The sequence below is a fragment of the Callorhinus ursinus genome, unplaced genomic scaffold, assembly GCF_003265705.2.
Source record: "Callorhinus ursinus isolate GAN/ISIS: 27379988/994484 unplaced genomic scaffold, GSC_fseal_2.0 scaffold19, whole genome shotgun sequence".
In the NCBI taxonomy this organism is placed as follows: domain Eukaryota; kingdom Metazoa; phylum Chordata; class Mammalia; order Carnivora; family Otariidae; genus Callorhinus; species Callorhinus ursinus.
This window is the reverse complement of record NW_027397081.1, coordinates 5249375-5257164: the sequence shown is the minus strand read 5'-3', so window position 1 is coordinate 5257164 and position 7790 is coordinate 5249375.

Genomic DNA, 7790 nt, shown 5'->3' with positions numbered 1-7790 from the left:
GTGCAGAGTCTGCTGGCCCCTCTCCCTCTGCTCCTCCCCCACTCACACTATCCTCTCTCTCTCTCTCAGACAAATAAATAAATAAATAAAATCTTTTCAAAAAGAATTTAAAACAATTTGTAAAAGAAAGTTCAAAAGACACAGTTAAATGTTTCAAATAAAATATTTTTATGTCAACTTCTATGAGGTATAATTTGCATATAATATTAACTGATTTTAAGTGTATAATTTGATGAGTTTTGACTCATTGCAACAGATAGTCATGTGATCATTCCCACAATCAAGTTAGAGAACATTTCCATCACCCTATAACGTTCCTCCTGCCCCTTTGCTATCAGTTCCCCCTTATGGCCAAGACTAATCGGCCTTCTATCGCTATACTTTCGCCTTTTCTAGAATTTCTGGAATCATACAGTTGTAGACTTTTATGTCTTTTTTTTTTTTCCACTCAAGATGGTACTTTTGAGATTCATCTTTGTTCTTGCATATATCAATAGTTTGTTCCTTTTATTGCTGAGTAGTATTCTATTGTAAAGATTTATCACAATCTGGTTATCCATTCACCAGATGATAGACATTTGGGCTATTTCCAGTTCAGAACTTGTAATTTTTTTAAGGCTGCTCTGAACATTTAGGAGCACATTTGTGTGTCTATATGTTTTCATTTCTCTTGGGTAGATACCTCAGAGACGAATCCTCGGTCATATGGTAAGTGTATGTTTAACCTGATGCCAGCAAACTTTTCCAGAGTGGTTGTTCCAGTTTGGTAGCCCATCGGCCATGTTTGAGAGTTCAGTGACACCACATCCTTGCCAACACTTGTGTTATCAGTTGTTTTAGTATTAGCCATTCTACTCTGTGTGTGTAGTGGCATCTTTCCATATTTTTAATTTGCATTTCCCTAAACACAAGTGATATGGAGCATTTTTACATTATTTGCTATTTGTAGGTAGTCATCGGTGAAGTGTTGGTTCAAATCTTCTGTCAGTTTTTAAAAATTGAGTTGTCTTCTCTTTAATGAGTTATATAAGTTAGATATATTCTAGATAAAGGTGCTTTATCATACATATATTTTGCAAGCATTTTCTCCCAGTCTGTGGCTTGCTTTTTATTTTCTTAGGAATGTCTTTTGAAGAGCCAGCATTTTAAATTTTGATGAGACCCCATTTATCCATTATTTTTTAAATTTTATAGGTTGTGCTTTTTGTGTTCTATTTAAGGAATTTTTGCCCAACTCAGATCACTAAGATTTTCTCTTATGTTGTAATTTAGAAGTTTCATAGCTTTAGCCCTTACATTTAGGTCTCTGATCCATTTCAAATTAATTTTTGTATACATGTGGTAAGGGTTGGCTTACTTTTTTGCATGTTGCTATCCAGTTGTTCCAACATCATTTCGAAAAGATTATTTTTTTCCCCCAAATGAATTGCTTGACACCTTTGTGGAAAACCACTTGGCCATACAGATGTGGTTATATTTCTGCACAGGTTTTTTTTTTAAATGTTTGTAACAGTTTTTATGCCAATGCTTTACTGTTTTGGCGAGCACAGCTTTGTAATAAGTTCTGGAATCAGGTTCCCAGCTTTGTTCTTCTATGCACTTAATCCCAGCTTCAAAACACACAAAGCAGAGACTGATCTAAGTAAGTGCAGGAAACATAGACAGATCTGTAATTTTAGGTGGAAATTTCAGTGGCTGACAGAACGAGTACATAGAAAATCAGAAAGCGTAGAGCAGACATGAACAACACAACCAACTTAACTTTACTGATATTTATAGAACAGTCCAGCCAACAACAGCAGGATACACCAGAACGTTTACTGAGAAAGACTGGCTTCTAGGTCATAAAACAAGACTTGATAATTTAAAAGGATTATAGTCGTACGAAATATGCTCTCTGGCCACAGTGGAAATAACCCATAGATTCAGCAAGAATTCAAAAGGGAAAATAGAAAGTATTTTAAACTGAATGAAAATAAAAGCACAATATATCAAAATTTGTGCAGAGAAACAACAACAACAAGAAGAACACAGCAGGCCTGACATTGCTATTCTTAGAAAGACTTACTTAGAAAATTAGCACTTGGCTGGTATCTCTGAATTTGGATTTGGGGAGGGGGATTCCCCACTGCCCTACCCCACTGCCCTGACGGATAAGATCAGCTCCCAGTGACTGAAGTGTTTATACAAACATTATGGTTTGTGCTGAGCACCTGCTTTTCTTCTGGAAGTCTAGAATTTGGGTACAGGCCAGGCAGAGAGTGCCTACGTGACCAGCTCTCAGTAAAAAATGTGGGCACTGAGTCTCTAGCTTCTGTGGTTGGCAGCATTTTGTGCTAGGGGAATTAGGTATGTCCTGTGTGACTTTACTGGGAGAGGACTCTTGGAAGCTTGTGCCTGGTTTCCTCTGGACTTCACCCCGTGTACTTTTCCCGTTGCTGACCGTGATATATTTTGCTACAATAAATCTTAGCCCTGAGTACAATGATATGCTTAGTCCTGTGCGTCCTCTGAACGCACTGAACTGGGGATTGACGTGGGGCCTCCCAACATGTTGCTGAAGTAGTGCTTAGGGGGAAATTTACAGCGCTAAATGCCTATGTTAGAAAAGAAGAAAGGTCTCAAATACAAGAACCTCAACTTTCTTCTTACGAAACTAGAAAAAGAAGAGAAATGAAATGCAGAGTATGCAGATGAAAGGAGGTGATAAAGATCAGAGCAGAAATCAATGACACAGAAAACAAAAACAATAAAGAAAATCAATGAAACCAAAAGCATGTTCTTGGTGCCAATAAAACTGATAAACTACCCAGATTGAGTTGGCCAGGGAGAGAATTCCATGAATTTTATAATCGGAAAATTCAATTAATAAAACATAAGGTAGATTCTCATGAGCTCACTTTTAAAAGACTAATGGTGGAAAAAGGTTTATTATTCCATTAATAAGGCTTCCCCTGCCCCAAACGATTTGCAGTGGGATTATTTCAAATGACAACCCAATTTAATGATGCAGTTTTTCTATAATCCATTGAGGAAAATAAGACACTGTTTATATATGAAAGAAATGTGATCTTAGCCAGTTCCTAAATATGTATGAAGATTGTGTTTGAGAATTTGAGATTCCAGATAAAGCAAGTAAGCCATGCTGACTGACCATAAGGATAAAAATTCATTTAAAATGTATTATTCTTTTTGCTACTTTGAATATTTCTTTATTCCTTGACAGTTAAAAAAATTAAGAGCGATTCTCTTTGCATTATTCCCTTCATGGCTTTCCTGCTTTGGAATAGCAAGTGTGGCTGTCAGGGGTTTACTAAGCGAGTCTGTTGTTCATTGCCAAGAGCCTTAAGTCAGCCTCCTGAATGTTGTCCACTCACATGGTCTGAGAATGTATGACTTCTCTCTACACCTCCCATGTCCTGCTGCTTCTCAATTCCTAGCTTCATCTGTGTATTTTGTCTTCCCTTGAAGACGAAGAGGAGTATTGGAGGTACAGTCTTGGTGGCTTTCTCCTCAAAGAACCTTCTTTAGTAGAAATCTTGATCTTGTCATAAAAGATTCCCATATAGAAAGAGAGAATGTATAACATGACTGCCAATTAATGTTTCCAGCTATGATCCCGTCATTTTGAAGAATTATCATTCTTCGGTTAATGAGAGAAAGAATCTAAAGTTTTAGCAGAGGGTGTTGGGGGGATCCAAGATATAATGTGACTCACGATTCTTCCCTCTGCTGTTTGATCAGTTTCGAATGAAAATATCTGGGGGCTGAGGGTAGGGATTATTTGTGTAGAAATATTAGCTCCGCACATGTGGCTTCAAAACCTTATTTATAGTCAGGAAGATACCGTGTTCAAATCAGCACTAGATAAGATAGGACAAACACATAAGAAATAATAACGGAGCTCTGCTCTGATCTGCATCATATTTTCTATGCTCTAAGAATTATAGCCAGATCTTTGAAAATTAGCATGAAGAGCAGAGTGGGGTGCAACTCTGTGTCTATTTTACTTTTTAGGGTCCGCCTGGCTGAACACTCTTCCCTGGTGCCCTTCTGACCCGAGGCAAATGGGTTTAGTGGTTCTAGAAAGAATCAAGTGTTTTTAAGTCAGACATGGATTTGAAACTGAACTCTACTACTTACCGGCTGTAGGTCCCTGGGGAAGTATATATTTGTAAAGAGAGGGTAATAATACCTACCTTGCAGGGTGTTGGGTGGATTATGCATGTAAGATATTACAGCATAGATGATCAGTAAATGCCAGCTTGTTCCTTCCCCATCTTCTGCTCAACTGCATCCCTGAGAGCAAATCTGGTCTTTACCTTTTCTAATCTCTGTGTGTGTGTGTGTGTGTGTGTGTGTGTGTGTGTGTGTGTGTGGTCAGTTTGACACAGGCATTAATTAACTAGTTAATCCAGTGCATACTTACTGATCGCTTACTACATGCCAGGCACTGTGTTAAATAGTGGATGCATCAGTGAACATAAAGAGATCCTATGCCCATGGAACTTACCGTCTAGTTGGAGGGAGTAGTATCATGCATGGTGCGTGGTGGAATAGACAATAAGCAATAAACATAAGTAAGTAAGTAAACCATATATCATGTTATAAAGGGATGCGTTTTTTCTTCTGTAGAGAAAAGGAGTAGAGCAGAAAAAGAGGTGAAGGGTGGGAGGTCACATGGGTTCCGTGTTTTTTTTTTTTAAGATTTTATTTATTTTTAAGTAATCTGTACACCCAGTGTGGTCTTGAACTCACAACCCGGAGATCAAGAGCCGCACACTCCCCGGACTGAGCCAGCCAGGCGCCCCAGGTTCCAGTTTTTAAAAGGGTGATCAGGATGGTTGTCTGTGAGAAGGGGGAGGAGCTAACTGTGCGGATGTGGGGAAGAACATTCCAGGCAGAGGGAGAGACCAGTGTAAAAGCCTGCGGTGCAGGAGCGCCTGGAGGCCGGTGTGGCTGGAGCGGATGCGTGGGATGCGTGAGAGCCGTTGGGGGTGAGGTCAGGGTTACTCGGGAAGTGAGGCAGGCCACTCAGATTGTGCCGGAAGGTCTTTGGCTTTTCCTCTCGGTGGTTGTGAGTGGACAAGCAACGTAATCTCCGTTCCATGTCGGCCAGTCTGGCTGCTGTGTGGAGATGAGGCGGGACAAGGGGGGTGGCCGCGGGGGGACTGTTTGGAGGGCTGTGGCCAGAATCCGGATGGGAGGTGGCGACTGGCTTGTCCCGGCGAGGTAGCCGCGCAGGAGGTGGCCAGCGATGATAGGCTTTGGGATGTGTAATCTGAAGGTAGAGCCATCGGCACGGGGGACGGGTTCGCGGTGGGGTGTGGGAGAGTAGGGGACGCGAGCGATGCCCCCACTCGGGAGAGTGGGGCTGCCTCACAGTTCTCCGGATCTGTCCTCCAGATGCAATTTTGCTTTGTCTTTCTCTTCCCCCGCCTTGCTTGCAGGCATAGGTCCGTCATGGTGCCGCCCTGAGCATGTCTTCCTGGTAATCCATCTGCAAATAAACCCAGCAGGGACTTTCAGCTCAGACAGTGCACGCTCCCGAGCAGCTAGATGTTCAGTCAGTGAAACAGAAATAGAAAGCAGTGCAAGGATTGTCATCCTAAATTCCTTTAGGGGCCATTAGACTGAGATAAACACACACATCCAGGGATTCCAAATTAGTGTAAGCCATAGAAAGGCAGGTGATTGATGGCACTTTATTTTTAGTAAATCACTTGAGAGAAAATGCTTCCCCAAGAAAGAGCCAGGTGTGCTGGAGCATAACCTTCAAATGCCCTTTGCAGAAGCAAGGGGGAATAAATAGTGATGAAAAGAGGGAGTGAAGAGCTTTATTCTTGCCTTGCCTTCTCTTGGACCTCTATTTACAGGTCCCGAAAAAGCCCTGAAAAGCAAGTGTGAAAGAAGAAACAACAGGAGATATTCCATCCGAGTGCAGAGTCTCATTGTCTTCCCCCTTGCAAAAGCAGTTGGAGTTTGTTATTGATTAATGAGAAATGGCGAATAAGCCTCTAATGCAATTTTAAAGAATGTCCATTCTGGCTTTTGTAGTTGCAAGCAAGCAAAATAGGGCAGGTAAGGAAATGAAAGCCTTTAGAAGCTGTTTTAAAGGCTCAGCGTAAAAAACTAGAGAGGCTTGTAGAGTTAAGGAAGGAATTCTTCACCTATGGTCGGTGAATAAGCTTCAGAGTGTTTGTGGGTGACCCACACGGTATGCAAAACTGTGGGCAGGTGCATGCGGACCTCTTTCTTGGGGAAGGGTCTGTATTTTTTTTTTTCCAAAAAAAGTTAAAATGCGTCAGCTATAGACTCTAGGCAGTGACCTTCCCTTGCTCATGCTTGTGAGATTTAAAGACAGCCCAAAGTCTAAGCACTAGAGGCACTGGTAAACTGGGATGTAGAGGTGCCCCCAGGAGGTGTGTGTGTGGGGGGGCAGTATGTCTATATGATTATCACTTGAATCAGTCCTTGGTCCAGCCTTTTGAATACATATTTGGGTCCTATGTGGGAAAAAGACTCTAAGTGAAAATGAAGTGAGGGCATGGTACGTGATTAACCTGGGGGCAGGAATAGGAAAGGCAGGTTAGGTATTAACCAGGATAGTGGTTTTTTTTTCCTACAGAAAACTTCCTTGTTTCCTCTTGGACAATATACAAAACAAACCAGACTAGTCCATCTCCTTGTTAAAAAGAGCAATTGAGGGCACCTGGGTGGCTCAGTTGGTTAAGCGACTGCCTTCGGCTCAGGTCATGATCCTGGAGTCCCGGGATCGAGTCCCACATCGGGCTCCCTGCTCAGCAGGGAGTCTGCTTCTCCCTCTGACCCGCTTCCCTCTCGTGCTCTCTATCTCTCATTCTCTCTCTCTCAAATAAATAAATAAAATCTTTAAAAAAAAAAAGAGCAATTGAACCCATAGTAGTAGAGGCCCCACACTTTCAGGCAGAGACCAGTGGAAACATTAGCCAGTTCAAGGAGAAAACAAAACTATTGCCCTACAGATTGTCACTGGTTACTGGACCGTATAGTCATGAGCCTGGTGGTACAGGATTCTCTCTGATCTGCTGTACCGTCACCGTGACCAGGAGAATGGAGGGCTGATTGGCTTGGGTCTGGGTTTGGTGCAACTTTCTACACCTGTCACTGTAGCCAGAGGAATGGGATCCCTTGACAGCTTACACCCTCGGGGTCCTCCTGTGTATCTTTGGGTACATTCGTACTGCACCAACCATGGGACTGAGAATGGGGAGGAGGTTTCTCCCACAGGGAGTCTGGCCTGCACTCACCAGAATGACCATAGAGGCTGGGCTACAAGCAACAAGGATTTTATTGCTCTAGGTCCTCTCCAGAAGAGGGTGCAAATGAAGCCACATCATGCAGGTTCGCAGCATCGGCACCATGAGGCTTTCTGGCAGGCAGAAATGACGTGGCGGTATATTCTGGCCGGGACCGTTACAGCCGTGGGATTAACAGCGACGTCTACGGTGACAGGCAGAGCAACAGGAACTGTCCTGCTCCAAGTAGCAGCCGGAGAGCCTTCAGCGACGGCGGCAGGAGGAGTGGGGGCAGCGGGGGAACTCCAAGGAGATCTCAAATTTGTGAGGCAACTCCAGGATCCTTAAAGAGCTCTGTGCTCAGTCTTCTCTGAAATGACAAATAGAGCCGCTGCCAACAAACCCAGGCCCCCAAAGCAGTGGGGGTCATTGGATTCCTGGAGGGCAGGGGCTAAGTGGCTGCACCTACCCACCAAAGCAAGGCGGGTGCAGTTGCCATCCAGGACAGCGGAG